The sequence below is a fragment of the Balaenoptera physalus genome (assembly GCF_965194825.1).
Source record: "Balaenoptera physalus genome assembly, chromosome: X".
NCBI classification, from domain to species: Eukaryota; Metazoa; Chordata; class Mammalia; order Artiodactyla; family Balaenopteridae; genus Balaenoptera; species Balaenoptera physalus.
The window spans coordinates 56,645,379-56,666,069 of NC_138903.1; the positions used below are offsets into that span (position 1 = coordinate 56,645,379).

The 20,691-nt window shown below is 37.6% G+C and overlaps 1 protein-coding gene across 2 annotated transcripts in view; it reads right to left on the minus strand.

The window, feature by feature from the left end:
* EDA2R (ectodysplasin A2 receptor) overlaps positions 1-19,249 on the minus strand; it is a 137,230-nt gene extending 117,981 nt beyond the window's left edge. The window contains exon 1 of one of the 2 annotated variants that reach the window (XM_082444995.1): positions 11,486-19,249. The gene's annotated coding sequence lies outside the window, so the exon portion shown is untranslated. The remainder of the gene's footprint in view (positions 1-11,485) is intronic. The other variant, XM_082444991.1, reaches the window with a different exon arrangement.
* Positions 19,250-20,691: the final 1,442 nt, after the last annotated feature.

Here is a 20,691-nt window from a genome sequence, read left to right on the forward strand (position 1 = left end):
GTATAGATACAACTTCAGCTTATCCCAAGTTCCTTGTCAAGTATGAAGACACCATTCAACTTCCTGTTCATTTAATACAGCTAATCATGAATATGTATTAGAGAATTCCTGTGTCATTCAAATAAAACTCAGATGTCTGGTCTAGGATTAAATGACTTGGGAGTCTTCAGCAGTATGAGAGATTGAGTTTCCTCACATGTCCAAGACCAGAACCTTGTATCTATAGCTTAAAGAGACCAAATTCTGTGGTCCACTATCAGAGTGAATGAACTAGAAATATGCTTTATCTTGGTCAAGTATTACAGTTGATAAAAGTGTCAGTTGTCCGTGTGTTAAAATTAGGTTGACTATGTCCCTAGATCCTTCTTGCCAATCAGCCCATGGTTGGGTGAAACAATGTGGCCAGCTGTGGGAAAAATCTTAGCCAGCTCAACCTACTGACTCTGTAGTCCATTGTTTTCTGGTCTTGAACCTTGTAGTTAATGATCAAAAATCAAGGTGAAAGATTACCACTGCCTATGTAAGCCTTTGTAGATTCTTGGCTGTAAGAGAACTTTATTGAGCAGACGTTGATCATATGGGAGAGTCTTTCCACCTGTTCTAAAATGGATCAGTTACAACAAATAATAATAATGGTTAGATGACCATCACCTGATGGCCGGATCTATTAACAAAAGATCCTACTCCCTTAAGATCTGAGTGTGCAAACATATGAAGATGTTCATTTTTACATCACACACTTAGAATGAGAAGAGAAGGGAAACCTGTCTTAAAAAAACCCAAAAAACAAAAAAGGTACCACTAACAAATACAGAAGACATGATAGAATTAAATAGCAGAAGAAAAAATGTTAAGAGCAACTAGAAAGTAAAAATAGGGAAGGAGATCAAAATGGTGGAGTACAGGACGTTGAGCTCAGATTCCCCCACAAACACATCAAAAATACATCTATAGGTAGAGCAGCTCTCTCTGAAAGCAAACTGAAGACTGACAGAAAGGCTCTTCTACAACCACAGCTATAAAGAAAAATCCACACAGAGTCAGGAAGTAAGGGAAGAGATGCAATCAGGTAGGGACCCACACCCCTAGCAGTGGACACAGAAGAGGAGGGGTATATCATGGGCTCAGGGATCTTCCCTGGGGAAAGAGGGGTTAGAGCCACATATTGGGCACCTCAGCCCTGGAGTCCAACAATGGAAAGATCAGTCCCCTTAGCTGGCTTGAAAACCAGTGGGACTTACAGGAGGGCTGTAAGAAACCAAGACTCCATTTGTGAAGAGCACATGCACACACTTGCTTACTCCCAGGAACAAGGGAGAGGAAGCAGACTGAAAACGTCTGGGGCTCTAGCCACTTTCCCATGACTGCCCCAGAAAACACTCCAGCCTGCACTGAGTGCCTGCTCCAGCCCCTCTTGCTCCCTCACAGCTCTCCATAAAGGTGAAGGCTGCCATTGCCAAAGAGAGAGTGCACATTTAGAGAGAACATAGCCAGCTTGGACCTCACCCTGCCTCTGAACAGGGTGAAGGCAGTCATTACCAGTACACATGCAGAGGCAGCAGATTGAAAACTGCCTGGGGCTCTGACCGACTAGCCTGAATCATCCCAGCACAGGCCCTGGCCCATGCCAGGTGCTGGCTCTAGCCCCCTGGCTCTGGCACCACTCGCAGTTGGGGTGAAGATGCCATTGCCGAGGAGAGTGCACTCAGATCTGGTCTTGCCTCTGAACAGGGCCAGAATGGCCGTTGCCAGGGTGCACGCAGAGGCAGCAGATTGAGAGTTGCCTGGGGCTTTGAATAGCTTGCCAAGACTGTCCCATAGCATACCCCACTCACATCAGGCACCCACTGTGTTCCTTCTTGCTCCAGCACTGCTCCTCACTGAGGTGGAAGTGCCATTGTGGGGTGGGGGGAGTGCATGCACTTGGAGAAAGTGGAGCCAGCTTGGACCTGACCCGGCCTATGCATGCGGAGAGGGAGGCCCTTGCTGGCACATGGCAACAGTGAACTGGAAACTACCTGGGGCTTTAACTGGTTTGTCTGAACTGTCCCAGCACATACCCTGGCCCACACTGCCCACCTACCCCAGCCCCTCTTGCTCTGGTGCTGCTCTATAATAGGGAAGAGGTGTCTTTGCAGAGGGGAGGGGAGGAAACCTACACTTAGAGGGAATGGAACCAGCTTGGACCCAGCCCTCAGGGCTTCTGCTCCAGCACCTTGGGCTACAAGTCCACCCCATATAGGGCAGTGACTGCCACTGAACACAGGAGAAGCCCTAGCTCATACCTGGCTCTGGATCTAGTCCCTCCATCTCCATCCCTACCTCCCACCAAGGTGGTAACTGCCAGCACACCCTGGGGGATGACCTGACCTGTGTTCACTCAGATCCAGCTCTCCCACCAAAGCCACTGGGTACATGCAGACTGAACAGGGACACTCTCACACAAGGACACCCCTTCAAACTCATAATAAGTAACTGTTTCACCTACTTTCATAAAGATAGAGAAAGTTAAGCAAAATGAGAAGACAGAGAAATGTATTTCAAACAAACAAAATAAAAAACATGAAAAAAAATCACGAAAACCCTACTAAAAGAAGAGAGAATTTACCAGATAAAGATTAAAGCATTAGTAATAAGAATGCTAACTGAACTTGGGAAAAGAATAAACACAATGAGAATTTTAACAAGGAAATAGAAAATATAGAAAAGAACCAATCAGAGCTGAAGAATACAATAACTGAAATGAAAAATACACTAGAAGGAACTAACAGTAGACTAGGGGATACAGAAGAACATATAAGTGATCTGGAACATAGAATAATAGAAATCACCCAATCAGAACAGAAAGAAGAAAACTTTTAAAAAATGAGGACAGTTGAAGAAACCTCTGAGACAACATAAAAACATACTAACGTTCACATTATAGGGGTCACAAAGGAGAAAAGAGAGAAAAGGATAGACAATGTATTTGATAAAATTATGCCTAAGAACTTCATGAACCTGAAGAAGGAAACAGATATCCAGGTATAGGAAGCATAGAGTTCCCCAAACAAGAATGAACCCAAAGAGACTCACACCAAGACAAATCATAATTAAAGTAGAAAGTTAAAGATAAAGAGAGAATTCTAAAGGCAACAAGAGAAAAATAGTCACATACAAGGGAACTCTGTAAAACTATCAGCTGATTTTTCTGCAGAAACTTTGCAGGCCAGAAAGGAGTGGCATTATATATTTAAAATGCTGAAAGGGAAAAACCTACAGCCTAGGATACTCTACCCAGCAAGGTTACCATTCAGAATTGAAGGAGAGATTGGAGAACTTCTCAACAAGCAAAAACTAAAAGAATTCATCAATACTGAACTGATCTTACAATAAGTGTTAAAAGGTCTTCTTCAAGTGGAAGAGAAAAGACTACAACAAGAAGAATTTATAGGAAATGAAAAATCCAATTAGTAAAGGCAAATATATAATAAAGGCAAATATATAGTAAAGGCTGTGGATCAACCACTTAAATAAATTAGATTAAAAGATAAAAATTGTAAAAGCAGCTGTAATTATAATAAACAGTTAAGAGATAGACATGACGATGTAAAATACAGCATCAAAAACACAAAACGTGGGGGAAGGGAATAAAAAATGTGGAGCTTTTATAATGTGTTTGAACTTAAATGATTATCAGTTTAAAACAAGTATATATAGTTATGGTTCAATATATACAAACACCATGGTAACCAAAAACCAAAATTCTACAATATATATACAAAAACTGGAGAGAAAGGAATGCAGCATACCACTAGAGAAAATCATCAAACCACAAGGGACTAAACTAAAAAAAGAGGAAAAGGACAGAGAACTACAAAAACAACCAGAAAACAAGTAACTAAATGGCAATAAGTACATACCTACCAATCATTACTTTAAATGTAAAAGGACTAAATGCTCCAATCAAAAGACAAAGAATGTCTGAATGAATAAAAACACAAGACCCATATATATGCTGCTTACAGGAGACTCACTTCAGAGATGAAGACACACACAGACAAAGTGAGAGGATGGAGAATAATATTCCATGCAAATGGAAATGACAAGAAACCTGGGGTAGTAATAATCATCTCAGAAAAAATAGACTTTTTTTTTAAAGTCTATAACAAAACACAAAGAAGGGCATTATATAATGATAAAGGGATCACTACAAAAAGAGACTATAGCATTCATTAACATATATGCACCTAATATAGGAGAACCTAAATATATAAAGCAAATATTAACAGATATAAAGGGAGAAATTGACAATAATACAATAATAGTGGAAGAGTATGACACCCCACTGACGTCAATAGACAGATCATCCAGACAGAAAATCATTAAGGAAAGAGTGGCCTTAAATGATACATTAGACCAACTGGACTTACTAGATATCTACAGGACATTCCATCCAAAAACAGAAGAATACACATTCTCTTCAAGTGCACATGGAACATTCTCCAGGAGAGATCACATGCTAGGCCATAAAACAAGTCTCAACAAATTTAAGAGAACAGAAATTATACCAAAAAACTCTTCTGAACACAACATTATGAAAATAATCAATTATGAGAAGAAAAATGGGAAAAACACAAACACGTGGAGACTAAACAGGCAACTAAAAAGCCAATGGGTCAATGAAGAAATTAAAGAGGAAATAAGTAAATACCTCAAGACAAATTGAAATAAAAACACAACTTTCCAAAATCTATGGGACACAGTAAAAACATTTCTAAAAGGGAAGTTTATAGCAATACAGGCATACCTCAAGAAATGAGAAAACTCTCAAGGAAACAACCTAACCTACCATCTACCATTTAAAGGAATTAGAAAAAGAAGAACGAACAAAGCCCAATGTCAGCAGAAGGAAAAATTAATAATAAATATCAGAGAGGAAATAAATGAGACAAAAAAAATAGAAAAGATCAATGAAACCAAGAGCTTTTTTTAAAAAGATAAACAAAATAGATAAGCCTTCATCAGGCTCATTAAGATAAAAAAGAGAGGACTCAAATAAACAAACTAAGAAATGAAAGAGGAGAAATAATAACCATTATCAGAGAAATATAATCTTAAGAGAATACTACAAACAGATGTATGCCAACAAATTGGGCAACCTAGAAGAAACAGATAAATTCCTAGAAACATACAACACCCAAAACTGAATCAGGAAGAAATAGATAATCTGAACAGACTGATCACTAGACTGGACAGCTTCACAGGGGAATTCTACCAAACATATAAAGAAGAGTGAATATCTATCCTTTTCAAACTATTCCAAAAAATGAAAGAGGAGGAAAAACTCACAAACTCATTCTATGAGGCCACCATTACCCTGATCTGAAAACAAAGACACTACAAAAAGAAAAAAAATTACATGTCAAGATCCCTGATGAATATGAATGCAAAAATCTTCAACAAAATATTAGCAAACCAAATTCAACAATATATACAAAGGGTCATACACCACGATTAAGTGGGTTTTATTCCAGGGATGCAAATATGGTTCATTATCCACAAATCAATCAATTTGTTATACCACATTAACAAAAGGAAGGATAAAAATCACATGATTGCCCCAATAGACAGAGTAAAATCATTTGACAAAATTCAACATCCATTCATGATAAAAATTCTGAATGAATGTGTTATAGAGGGAACACAACTCAACATAATAAAAGGCATTTATAAAAAACCCACAGCTAACATCATACTCAGTATTGAAAAGCTGAAAGCTTTTCCTCTAAAATCAAGAATGAGACAAGGATGTGCACCTCACCACTTCTATTTAACAAAATACTGGAAGCCCTAGCCACAGCAATCAGACAAGAATAAGAAATAAATGGGATCCAAAGTGGAAGAAAAGAAGTAAAACTGTCACTGTTTGTAGATGACATGATACTATATATAGAAAGCCATGAAGTCTCCACCAAAAAAATATTAAAAGTAATATATGAATTCGGTAAAGATGTAGGATACAAGATTAATACATAGAAATACATTGCTTGTCTATACACTAGTATGAACTATCAGAAAGAGAAAGCAAGAAAACAATCCTATTTAAATTGTATCAAAAATAATAAACTAGGAATAAAAAAGACCCATATTCTGAAAACTATAAAACTATGAAGATAACCCATGTTCATGGATTGCAGGGACTAATAATGTTAAAATAGCCATACTACCCAAAGCAATCTACAGATTTAATAAAATCCCTATCAAAATACCCATGACATTTTTCACAGAACTAGAACAAATAATCCTAAAATTAATATGGAACCACAAAGGATCCCAAATAGCCAAATCAATCTTGAGAAAAAAGAGCAAAGTTGGGGGTATCATGCTCCCTGATGTCAGACAGACTACAAAGCTACAGTAATCAAAGCAGCATGGTACTGGCACAAAAATGGACACATAGATCAATGGAAAAGAATAGAGAGCCCAGAAATAAACCCATGCACTTATTGTCAATTAGTCTACAACAAAGGAGGCAAAAACATAAAATGGGGAAAAGACAGTGTCTTCAATAAATGGTGCTGGGAAAACTGGACAGTTACATGGAAAATAATGAAATTAGAACATTTTCTCACACTATATACAAATGCAAACTCAAAATGGACTAACAACATAAATATATGACTGAAAACCATAAAACTAGAAGAAAACATAGGCAGAACACTCTTTTACATAAGACACAACAATATTTTTTTTGGATCTGTCTTCTCAGGCAAAGATAAAGACAAGCAAATATAAACAAATGGGACATAATTAAACTTAAAAGCCTTTGCTCAGCAAAGGAAACCATTAACAAAACAAAAAGACAACCTACTGAATGGGAAAAGCATTTGCAAGTGATATGTCCAATAGGAATTAATATATAAAATATATAAATGGCTCATATAACTTAATCTAAAAAAAACCAAACAACCTGATTTCAAAATGGGAAGAAGACTTGAATAGACATATTTCCAAGGAAGACATATGGATGGTCAATAGGCACATGGAAAGATTCTCAAAGTCAGTAATAATCAGGGAATTGCAAATTAAAACCAAAATGAGGTATCATCTCACACCTGTCAGAATGACCATCATCAAAAAGACCACAAATAACAAATTTTGGTGAGGATGTGGAGAAAAGGGAACCCTAGTAGTGGGAATGTAAATTGGTACAGCCACTGTGGAAAACATTATGGAGATTCCTCAAAAACCTAAAAATAGAACTACCAAATGATCCAGTAATTCCATGTCTGAGTATATAGCCAAAGAAAACAAAAACACTAATTTGAAAAGATATATGCACCCCAATGTTCATAGCAGCATTATTTACACTAGACAATATATGGAAGCAATCTAAGTGTCCATCAACAGATGAATGGATAAAGAAGGTGTTGTATACATATATACAATGGAATATTACTCAGCTATAAAAAAGAGTGAAGTCTTGCCATTTGCAACAACATGGATGGATCTGGAAGGTATAGTGCATAGTGTATTAGTGTAATACGATATGCAGAGAAAGACAAAAACTATATGTTATCACTTATATGTGGAATCTAAAAACCGAAGTGAATGAATAAACAAAACAGAAACAGACTCAGATATCAAGAACAAACGAGGGGCTACCAGTAGGGAGACAGAAGCAGGGAGGGGCAAGACAGGCATAGGGTATTAAGAGGTACAAACTACTATGTATAAAATAAATAAGATACAAGGATATATTATACAGCATGGGGAATATAGCCAATATTTTATAATAACTTTAAATGAGTGTAATCTATAAAAATATTGAATCACTATGTTGGACACCTAAGACTAATATAATATTGTAAATCAACTATGCTCTAATATAATTAATTAATTAGTTTTTAAAAAAGAAAGTTAAACTGGGATTTCACATCCCCTTCCTGTTCTTTCTCTGTCTTTTTGCCAGTTCATATCCCTCTCCTGGATATTTAAACATTAGAAATCCTCAAGTCTCAGGCCTCTGCTCCCTTTTCTTCTGAGTCTGTATTCTCTCCCTGGGTGATCTCAACCATGTTCTTGGTTTCATCAAGAAAATTTAACTAAAATTAATGTCATCCATTGCAAGATGCATTATTATTTTATGTATCACCAAGAAAGCAAAAAAATGTTTCCAATTAAGTTATGATATCTAAAATCATCTATTTGCACCCCAAATTTGTTTATCTTTGTAGTATTCCAAACTCAGAAAATGATACCACCATTCACTTAGTTGTTCAAGATAGAAACTAGGAACCTGGGACTTCTATTCTCTCTACCTCGCCACCTCCTACCCTCATATCTAATCAGTCTCTATGTCCTATTACTTTCACTTCCTAATTAATCCCTTAATATGCACCTCTCTGACCCACACTGTCACAAATCCAATAGAAGCCACCACCTTTCTTGCCTTATTTATCTCAAAAGCATCCTAACGTGCCTCCCCAATCTTCTGATATGCTATTCAGCAGGCAGAGTGATGTTTTCAAAACCCAGATTTGACCATGTCACTTCCCTGATGAAAACTCTTTAATAGCTTCTCATTAATCTCAAGAAAAAGTCCAAATTCTTTCTGTGGCCTATAAAGCTCCTGCCCACCTCTCCACCCTTGTCTCATGCCACTCTGTCCTGTGTTTCTCTACATGCCAACTACACACTGGTCTTCTTTTTGATTCTCAAATACATCTCCCTCCTCACTGCCTCAGGGCTTTGTATACATGCTCTCTCCTCTGCCCATACTCTCTTCCCTCTCTTTATCTAATTAATTCCTATTCATTCTTCAGCCTTCAACTCAAACATCACCTCCTCAGGGAAGTCTTACATGATCCCAGATTATGTGCTCTCATAGCACATTATTCTTCTCATTTTCACAATTTAAAATTTTGATTAATTTAGTATGTGAATCACAGCTTAATACTGAGCTTGGTACTTGAATGAAAGTTGCATGAAGGCAGGGGCTTTGCTAGGGACTGACCTAGATGCTATATCCTCATCACATAGCATAATGCTGGGAACAAAGTAGGTACTCAGTATTTGTTAAATGAATGGATAAATTGATGATATATAAGAGTTAAAGTAGAAAGAGGAATCAAAAATTATAGCCAGGTTTCTGGCTTTGGTGACTAAGTTGGATGGTAGCACTTCAGATATGAGGCAAGGGTAAAATGATTAATTTGGTTTTAGAAGAATGAGTTGGAGTTGCTTGTGAAATATATGGTAGGCAGTTTGATATATGAGTGTGGAGTTGGGGAAAAGAGCCTGGGATGTGGACATAAATTTAATAGCCATTAGCTCCAGGTGTTGAAACTGAGTGAGTGGATGAGATTATCCAGGGAATGAATGTGACAGAAGAAAGAGAGAAGGCCAAGGACATATCTTTGCAAATAAGGATTAGACAGAGGAAAATAAACCACAGAAGAAAATGGATAAGGAAAGGACAGAGAAGCTAAAGAAAAATGAGAACAGTATGGTACCTTATAGGTCAACATGGTTAAAAGTAGCATAAGGGTCAAAAGAGTGTCTACTAGCTTTGCCAATGAGAAGGACACTGATAGAATGCTTAGGGAAGTGAGTTGATAGGTGAAGCAGAAAGTGAAAGCTTTGAAATCCTGAATAAACAGCCCTCTTCTTGAAGCCTGCTGAGAAGAGAAGGAAAGAAGGTGGTAGCTGGAGAGAGACCAGTGTCAAGGAAAACTTTTAGTTTTCCTTTAACACCTGAGAAACCTGCACAAGTCTGAATGTTAATAGGTCAAATTACAATGAAGTTACCCTTCTATAAATGAGATTGGGTTGCAAAATATGCAATTTGTTCCGTGGCACATATATTCAAGCCCAGGCTGGATACAGAACCACCTGAGGATTTCTTTTCTCCACTCTAAAATGAGAGTCAGGGTTAGACTGACTCTAGTCAGTCAGTCAGGGTTTAACCCACATTTCCATAAGGTCCTTTGCACAAGTCCATCATGGCATAATGAAAAGAGCACTAGGCCAAGAATCTGGCAGACCTGGTTCTAGAATCACAAGTCAGTCACTGACCAGGACAACCTTATATGTTATTTAGCCTGTCTCTGTCTCAATTATCTTTATGTGTAAACCAACCTCATAAAATCATAAGGAGGATCAAAGGACAGAATGGATGTTAAAAGTGTAATAACATGATACATATATATATGTATATATGATATGATATACATATTATATGATATATATATATATATATATATATATATATATATATATGCACTATAATGCTGCCAAGGGTTACTAAACTCTTGGGGAAGCCATCAAATTATTTTTAGTTAATGTATGCTTATTATAACAAATTTGAGTTAATAAACTCATTTTATAACAACCCTCAGAGGTAGGCATTGGTATTATCCCCATTTTACAGATGAGGAACTGAAGCACAGACAGGTTAAGATGCTTGCTTAAGGTCATCCAGCTAGGGATCTTAGTAAAGATGTGAAACCAGAGAGTCTGGCTCTAAAGTTTTGCATAATCATTATGGTATGGTATCCTTGGCCTAGAACCTAATCTTTTTTTTTTTTTCAAATAACATAGACACTTATTTTTCCATCACGTAAAAAAGATCTAGTAGTAGGCTGTTCAGGGCTGGTATGGTGACTCCATCATCCTTAGCACATGGTTTTCATCCTTAAGGTCACAAGATGGCTACTGGAACCCCAGTTGTTACATTCATATTACAAACAGTGAGAAGGGCAAAAATGGCACATGCTACCTGCCAGGTTTTTTTTAACATCTTTATTGGAGTATAATTGCTTTACAATGGTGTGTTAGTTTCTGCTTTATGACAAAGTGAATCAGTTATACATATACATATATCCCCATATCTCTTCCCTCTTGCATCTCCCTCCCACCCTCCCTATCCCACCCCTCTAGGTGGTCACAAAGCACCGAGCTGATCTCCCTGTGCTATGTGGCTGCTTCCCACTAGCTATCTATTTTACATTTGGTAGTGTATATATGTCCATGCCACTCTCTCACTTTGTCACATCTTACCCTTCCCCCTCCCCATGCCCATTTCCTCAAGTCCATTATCTACGTCTGTGTCTTTATTCCTGTCCTGCCCCTAGGGGAACCTAATCTTTTAAAGGAAGGATCACCAACTTTTTTGGAAAAATCTGATGAAAGCTTTGGACCCTCTCTCCCCCGAAATACACAGAAATTCACACATATATGTTTTTACATACTATTTCAAGGAGCTCACTAACTGATCTTTACCACTGCCATAAATCCCTGCCATGTGGCTCATATAGGTATCTCAGATTAAAACTCCTTCCTTTAAAGTCTAAATTCCACCAATCTTAAACTCTAATTTAGCCTCAAATCTTGTCATAATAGCCCAGTTCTAGAAACAAATAGGGATCAGCTGAGGCTCTCATGCTACACTCTACCGCTGCCTACTGGACTGTCTGCTGTAATGACAACAACATCGCCATACCTGTAGCTTAGAGACCTCTTTAAATTTTCCAAAGCGCTTTCACAAGAAGGTGCTGTCACAGCTCGGGGGACCAAAACCCCAAACTCAGCGGCCAGCGCCCGGGGTCCATCCTCCAGTCATTGCTGCCAAGTCCTTCCCGTCATCCTCCACAGTACGGCGCGTGGGGGCGTCGCCGCCATTTTGGCTTCTCCTACTGTCTGCGTCAGCAAGAGCTAGGGAGACCAGCTTTTAGGATTCAGCAGAGGGCGCTGGAGTACATCTTTCGAGGTGGAGGCTGTGGTTAGCCAAATAGGCAGAAACCTCAACTTTCTGACCTGTTCTTTAGGGATTGGGCCACATGTTTTCTTCTCAGACAGAATAAGCTTCCTTAGCACGCACTCCCTCAAACCCTCTTACCACTAACCATTCTTGGCCTTCTGACCAAGGGATGTTCTTTTGTTTGTCTGTTTTTAGTAGTAAAGTTTGCAAAACTCTGTAGTTACAAATGTGGAAAAAACAAAGCCATCCCCCCAAGAACCCAGCTTAACACCTCCTCTTCTGATCTTTCATTTTCTTGCTCTTCACACTTGCTATGCCCATCCCTGTAGTCATTTTTTGCTGATCATACTTAAGTTCAAAACTAGGGAGTAGTCATCAGAGCACTAGACTGAGAATCAGGGCAGACCTTCAGATTTAAACTTTGTCACTTTATTAGCTGTGTGATCAGTTCACTTGACCTCTCTAGGGTCTCAGTCCATAAAACTGAAAGGGTTGATTAATATTGGAGGAACTTTATGAGCCTTTTGTGACCTGCTAGGATTCTAAGAGTCTTTTCTTTACACTTCCAAACTAGGCCACCCCTACCTTAATTCCCAGAGCAACATCTCTAAAGTAGGATTGCACACCCTTGTTTAAATCCCCTAATCCTTCCCTTTTGCCCACGAGAAAGCTCAAATCCCATATTGTGACATTAAAGACCTTCACAGTCTGGTCTCTTCTTCCCTCTCTGACCTCCACCTTTGCTGTTTTACTCACAAACACCACAGTTTAGGTGACATGGCTCCTATTGCCAAAACAAAATGGGTTAGATGCTGATTTAATCTTCATCCCAACATTGTCAAAAAGAACCATAATTATCTGTTTAATTATCTTTCCCCCAGTCTAGGCTGTGAGCTCCTTGAAGACAGGAACCACTGCTGTATCTCCAGCTCCCAGAACAATGCGAGACACTTTGTAATTGTTCAATAAATACTTGTTGAACAAATGAATGATTATATGTTGCTGTGTCCCCAATACCTGTCACCATGCCAGGCATATAGTAGGTGTTCAATGAATACTGAATGAATAAATTAATTTGCAAAATATCATCAGCCTCCGCAATATCTCTTTCATCCTGTTCTTCCTTCTTCAGTACCTTGTCAGGCACTAACCATCTCTACCTGGATTATGTGGAAGCCTTTTAACTAGTTTCCCATACCTAGTCTTTCTCCCATTAAGAGAATTTTCCTTAAAATACAATTCTGCAATACTATTATTTGTTCCAAAATCTTCCAGGACTTTTTATTGCCTACGTGATTAAGTCTGAACTCTCCCACCAGGCAATCAAGACCCTTATCCAACCTGACTCGTCATTAGTCTGGTGCTCCAGGCAAACAAGATTACTTCCTATAGCTCAACCCATGCTCTGCTTGTCCCAATCCATATACAGTAAGACCAGGTGAGAAATAATAAAGACTCAAATGAGGTCCCAGGAAGTGGGGATGAAGAATAGAGGATAGATTTGAAGAGATACACACTTAAAAGGTAAGTTTCTCTTAGTTCAGTCTGCTTCTTCATTTCACAAGCATGACCAGACTTCTTTAAGGAAATCTTCCCCTCATTCTGGAAATAATACAAGCCAACATTCTTCAGGAGCTTCTTGTGTGCTGAACATTGTTATAAGTGCTCTGCATGCATTAATGCATTAATGCATTTAATATTCACAGTAGCCTTTAAGGTAGATACTATTGGTGTCCTCTCTTTATGTATAAAGGCACTGAGGCATATTTAGGATTGTTAGGATTGTTACCTGGTCAATGTCATGTAACCAATGAAAATAGCAGATCTGGAACTTAACCCAGGTAGACATACCCTGGGGTTGTGGTCTGAACTACTACACTACATTATCAAATGCTTCTGTTGGCTGTCATGGTTCTGCTTATTTAGAATTTTCTATTTCCTTTTGTGATAGTATCACCTTCCTTTTTTTTTTTCTTGGAAAACGGATTTTATTTTTTTAAGATTTTTTATTTTATATTGGAGTATAGTTGATTAACAATGTTGTGCTAGTTTCAGGTGTACAGCAAAGTGATTTGGCTATACATATACATGTAACCATTCCTTTTCAAATTCTTTTCCCATTTAGGTTGTCACATAATACTGAGCAGAGTTCCCTGGGCTATTCCGTAGGTCCTTGTTGGTTTTCCATTTTAAATGTAGCAGTGTGTACGTGTCAGTACTAAACTCCCTAACTATCCCTCCCCCCATCCTTCCCCACTGGTAACCATAAGTTCATTCTCTAAGTCTGTGAGTCTGTTTCTGTTTTGTAAATAGGTTCATTTGTATCATTTATTTTAGATTCCACATATAAGTGATGTCATACGATAGTTGTATTTTTCTGTCTGACTTACTTCACTCAGTATGACAGTCTCTAGGTCCATGCATGTTGCCACAAATGACATTATTTCATTCTTTTTAATGACTGAGTAATAATCCATTGTATATATGTACCACATCTTCTTTATCCATCCCTGTGTTGATAGACATTTAGATTGCTTCCATGTCTTGGCTATGGTAAATAGTGCTGCAATGAACATTGGGGTGCATATTTCCTTTGGGAACATGTTTTTCTCTGGATATATGCCCAGGAGTGGTATTGTAGGATCATATGGTAGCTCCATTTTTAGTTTGTTAGGGAACCTCCATTCTGTTCTCCACAGTGGCTGCACCAATTTACATTCCCACTAATAGTGTAGGAGGATTCCCTTTTCTCCACACCCTCTCCAGCATTTATTGTTTGTAGATTTTTTGATGATGGCCACTCTGACTGGTGTGAGGTGATATCTCATTGTACTTTTGATTCACATTCCTCTAATAACTAGTGATGTTGAACATCTTCTCATGCGCCTCTTGGCCATCTGTATGTCTTCTTTGGAAAAATGTCTATTTGGTCTTCTGCCCATTTTTTGATTGGGGTGTTTGTTTTTATGATATTAAGCCGCATGAGCTGTTTGTAAAATTTTCGGACTAATCCCTTGTCGGTCACATCATTTGCAAATAATTTCTCCTCTTCTGTTGGTTGTCTTTTCGTTTTGTTTATGTTTTCCTTTGCTGTGCTAAAGCTTTTGAGTTTAATTAGGTCCTATTTTTTTATTTTTGTTTTTATTTCTATTACTCTGGGAGATGAATCAAAAAAGATATTGCTGCGATTTATGGCAGAGTGTGTTCTGGCCTATGTTTTCCTCTAAGAGTTTTATAGTGTGTGGTCTTACATTTAGGTTTTTAATCTATTTTGAGTTTATTTTTGTGTATGATGTTAAAGAGTGTTTTAGTTTTATTTTTTTAAATGTAACTGATCAGTTTTCCCAGCATCACTTATTGAAGAGACTGTCTTTCCTCCATTGTATAGTCTTGCCTCCTTTGTTATAGATTAATTGACCATAGGTACGTGGGTTTATTTCTGGGCTTTCTATCCTGTTCCATTGATCTGTATTTCTGTTTTTGTGCCAGCATCATACTGTTTTGATGACTGTAACTTTGTAGTATGGTCTGAAGTCAGGCAGCCTGATTCCTCCAGCTCCATTTTTCTTCCTCAAGATCACTTTGGTTATTCGGGGTTTTTTGTGTCTCCATACAAATTTTAAGATTTTTTTGTCTAGTTCTGTGAAAAATGCCATTAGTAGTTTGATAGAGATTGCATTGAATCTGTAGATTCCTTTGGGTAGTATAGTAATTTTGACAATATTAATTCTTCCCATCCATCTGTTTGTGTTGTCTTTGATTTCTTTCATCAGTGTCTTACAGTTTTTAGAGTAGAGGTCTTTTGTCTCCTTAGGTAGGTTTGTTCCTAAGTATTTTACTTATTATTTATTTTGATGCAGTGGTAAATGGGATTGTTTCTTTAATTTATCTTTCTGATCTTTCATTGTTAGTGTATAGAAATGCAACAGATTTCTGTGCATTAATTTTGTATCCTTCAACTTTATGAAATTCACTGATGAGTTCTAGTAGTTTCCTGGTAGTGTCTTTAGGATTTTTTATGTATAGTATCATGTCATCTGCAAACAGTGACAGTTTTACTTCTTTTCCAATTCGAATTCCATTTATTTCTTTTTCTTCTCTGATTGCCATGGCTAGGACTTCCAAAACTATGTTGAATAATAGTGGTGAGACTGGGCATCCTTGTCTTGCTCCTGATCTTACAGGAAGTTCTTTTGGCTTTTCACCATTGAGTAAGATGTTAACTATGTGTTTGTCATATATGGCCTTTATTAAATTGAGGTATGTTCCCTCTATGCCCTCTTTCTGGAGAGTTTTTATCATAAATGAGGGTTGAATTTTGTCAAAAGCTTTTCCTGCATCTATTGAGATGATCATATGGCACTTATTCTTCAATTTGTTGATGTGGTGTATCACACTGATTGATTTGCAGATATTGAAAAATCCTTGCATCCTTGGGATAAAACCCACTTGATAATGGTGTATGATCCTTTTAATGTATTGTTGGATTCGGATTGCTAGTATTTTGTTGAGGATTTCTGCATCGATGTTCATCAGGGATATTGGCTTGCAATTTTCTTTTTTTTTGTAGTATCTTTGTCTAGTTTTGCTATCAGGGTGATGGTGGACTCATAGAATGCATTTGGGAGTTTTCCTTCCTCTGTGATTTTTTGGAACAGATTCAGAAGGACAGTAGTTAACTCTTCTCTAAGTGTTTGAAAGAATTCGCCTGTGAAGCCATCTGGACCTGGGCTTTTGTTTGTTGGGAATTTTAAAATCAGTTCAATGTCAATACCTGTGATTGGTCAGTTCGTGTTTTCTATTTCTTCCTGGTTCAGTCTTGGGAGACTGTACCTTTCTAAGAATGTGTCCATTTCTTCCAGGTTGTCCAATGTATTGGCATACTATTGCTTGTAGTAGTCTCTTATGATCTTTTGTATTTCTGTGGTGTCAGTTGTAACTTCTCCTTTTTCATTTCTAATTTTTTTGAGTCCTCTCCCTGTTTTTCTTGATGAGACTGGCTAAAGGTTTTCAATTTGGTTTATCTTTTCAAAGAATCATCTTTTAGTTTCATTGATTTTTAAAAAAAAATTATATACAACACGGTTTCTTTTACTTTTAGGAAGAAAGTTGTCTCGAGACTTGCTCTTAGAAGTTAAGTATGCTAAGTTTTATTTTAAGCTGATTTTGGAACAATGGATCTAATATGATCCTATAAATATATATATATATATATATATATATATATATATATATATATAAAATGATCACTATATGTACTACATGTGTACTGGTATGTGTGTGTATGTGTATACATGCCACAGAGAAATAGTGGAAGGTAATATTTTCTTCTTATTTTCCATATTTCAACATTTTTTTTTACAACAACCATGAATTATTTTATAATAATAATTAGCATTTATTTTTAGAAAGGTAAGAATTCAATCTAAGGGCTTTGCAAGGCAACACCTGTGCAAAGGGCTACAGGCATCATGCACTTGAATACTCTTCACTTGAACAAAACCTCATTTCTATGTCTGGAAAGTTGTCCCTTAAGCAAAAAGGAAAGAGTACTCTGCATGTGATGGAATACTCAGGCTGTTTGGGGTTATATTCTACCTTATAGACCATAGTAATACAGCTCTTACCTAGTTTTCCTAATCCTCTCCCCTCTCCCCTGCTTCCTACTTACACTAGACTGTAGATTCACAAGGACAGGAACTATCTTGCTTTTCCTTTTTTCTCTGCCATGCCAAGCGTGGCTCCTGTATATAATGATCATCTGCTAAGTGTCTGCTTGATTGACATTATGAGGTTAAAAAATTGGTATCTAGTGAATATATGAACACTCTTCAATGACTATTTCCTTTAATCTTTCTGTTCAGTCATTTTTGCTTTAGTTATTTATTTCTCTCTTCTCCATTAGGATGAAGAGTAGGACCTGCTTTTGGCGTTGGTTATCTCCAATACTTTTTGTCACACTAAAGGCCAAATTGATTAATGACATCTATGTAAGGTAGCTAGAGACAGCATAGGTTAGAGCAAAGAGCAGAGGTTTTGGAATCAAACAGGCATGAATTCAAATTGCTCTTTAATTTACCAGCTGTTTGACTTGGGATAAAATCCTTCCCATATTTGAGCCTCAGTTTTCTAATTTGCGATAACAGCAACTAATTTTAGGGGTCTGAGAATTAAGCAATGTATATAGAATGCCTGGCATTTAGTTAAAGTTTAATAAACAATAGCTCTGTTCCCAGATTATCCCTGTTCCTCTATCTCTCCTATCTCCACGCCCAAACATCAAATGCTTTCAACTGGTCATAAATCAAATAGATTTTTTAAATAACTTTTTATTGGAGTATAGTTGCTTTAAAATGTTGTGCTAGTTTCTACTGTACAGTAAAGTGAATCGGCTATACGTATACATATATTGCCTCATTTTTGCATTTCCTTCCCATTTGGGTCACCACAGAGCATCGAGTAGAGTTCCCTGACCTATACAGTAGGTTCACATTAGTTATCTATGTTATATATAGTATCAATAGTGTATATATGTCAATCCCAATATCCCAATTCCTCCCACCCCCCCTTCCCACTTAGTATCCATACATTTGTTCTCTACCTCTGTGTCTCTACTTCTGCTTTGCAAATAAGATCATCTACACTATATTTCTAGATTCCACATATATGCGTTAATATGTGATATTTCTTTTTCTCTTTCTGACTTAACTCTGTATGACAGACTCTAACTCCATCCACATCTCTACAAATGACACAGTTTCATTATTTTTATGGCTGAGTAACATTCCATTGTATACATGTACCACACATTCTTTATCCATTCCTCTGTTGATGGACATTTAGTTTGCTTCCATGTCCTGGCTATTGTAAACAGTGTTGCAATGAACAATGGGGTCCATGTGACTTTTTGAATCATAGTTTCGCTGGGTATATGCCCAGTAATGGGATTTCTGGGTCCTATGATAGTTCTATTTTTACTTTTCTAAGGAATCTCCATATTGTTCTCCATACGAGCTGTATCAATTTACATTCTCACCAACAATGTAGGAGGATTCCCTTGGCTCCACACCCTCTCCAGCATTTATTGTTTGTAGATTTTTTGATGATGGCCATTCTGACTGGTGTAAGGTGATACTTCATTGTAGTTTTGATTTGAACTTCTCTGATAATTAGTGATGTTGAGCATCTTTTCATGTGTCTGTTGGCCATCACTATGTCTTCTTTGGAGAAATGTCTATTTAGGTCTTCTGCCCATTTTTTGAATGGGTTGTTTGTTATTTTTGATATTGAGTTGCAAATGCTGTTTGTATATTTTGGACATTAATCCTTTGTCAGTTGCTTCATTTGCAAACATTTCCTCCCATTCTGAGGGTTGTCTTTTCTTTTTAACATTTTTATTGGAGGGTCATTGCTTTACAATGGTGTGTTAGTTTCTGCTTTATAACAAAGTGAATCAGTTATACATACACATATAACCCCATAACTCTTCCCTCTTGCATCTCCCTCCCTCCCACCCTCCCAATCCCACCCTTCTAGCTGGTCACAAGGCACCGAGCTGATCTTCCTGTGCTATGCGACTGCTTCCCACTAGCTATCTATTTTACATTTGGTAGTGTATATATGTCCATATATACACTACCACTCTCTCACTTTGTCCCAGCTTACCCTTCCCCCTCCCCGTGCCCTCAAGTCCATTCTCTAGTAGGTCTACATCTTTATTCCTATCTTGACCCTAGGTTTTTCATGACCGTTTTTTTTAGATTCCATATATATGTGTTAGCATACGGTATTTGTTTTTCTCTTTCTGACTTACTTCACTCTGTATGACAGACTCTAGGTCCATCCACCTCACTACAAATATCTCAATTTCGTTTCTTTTTATGGCTGAGTAATATTCCATTGTATATATGTGCCACATCTTCTTTATCCATTCATCCGATGATGGACACTTAGGTTGCTTCCATGTCCTATCTATTGTAAATAGAGTTGCAATGAACATTTTGGTTCATGACTCTTTTTGAATTATGGTTTTCTCAGGGTATATGCCCAGTAGTGGGATTGCTGGCTCATATGGTAGTTCTATTTTTAGTTTTTTAAGGAATCTCCATACTGTTCTCAAAAGTGGCTGTATCAATTTACATTCCCACCAACAGTGCAAGAGGTTTCCCTTTTCTCCACACCCTCTCCAGCATTTATTGTTTCTAGATTTTTTGATGATGACCATTCTGACAGGTGTGAGATGATATCACATTGTAGTTTTGATTTGCATTTCTCTAATGATTAATGATGTTGAGCATTCTTTCATGTGTCTGTTGGCAATCTGTATATCTTCTTTGGAGAAATGTCTTTTTAGGTCTTCTGCCCATTTTTGGATTGGGTTTTTTGTTTTTTTGAATTTGAGTTGCATGAGCTGCTTGTAAATTTTGGAGATTATTCCTTTGTCAGTTGCTTCATTTGCAAATATTTTCTCCCATTCTGAGGGTTGCCTTTTCGTCTTGTTTATGGTTTCGTTTGCTGTGCAAAAGCTTTTAAGTTTAATTAGGCCCCATTTGTTTAGTTGCGGCATGCAGGATCTTCAATGCTTCAAGTGGGATATTTGTTGCGGCATGTGGGATGTTTAGTCATGGCATGTGGTATCTTTAGTTGTGGCATGTGGGATCTAGTCAACTGACCAGGGATCTAACCTCAGCCCCCTGCATTGGGAGTGTGGAGTCTTACCCATTGGACCACCAGGGAAGTCCCCAGAATTGCCCCATTTGCAGATATATTCTTGATGTACTTATGAGGAGTGACGAATTCTGTGTCCTCCTGTTCCTCCATCTTTTTTTTTTTTAAACTTTGGGTTTATTTATTTATTTATTTATGGCTGTGTTGGGTCTTCGTTTCTGTGTGAGGGCTTTCTCTAGTTGTGGCAAGCGGGGGCCACTCCTCATCACAGTGCGTGGGCC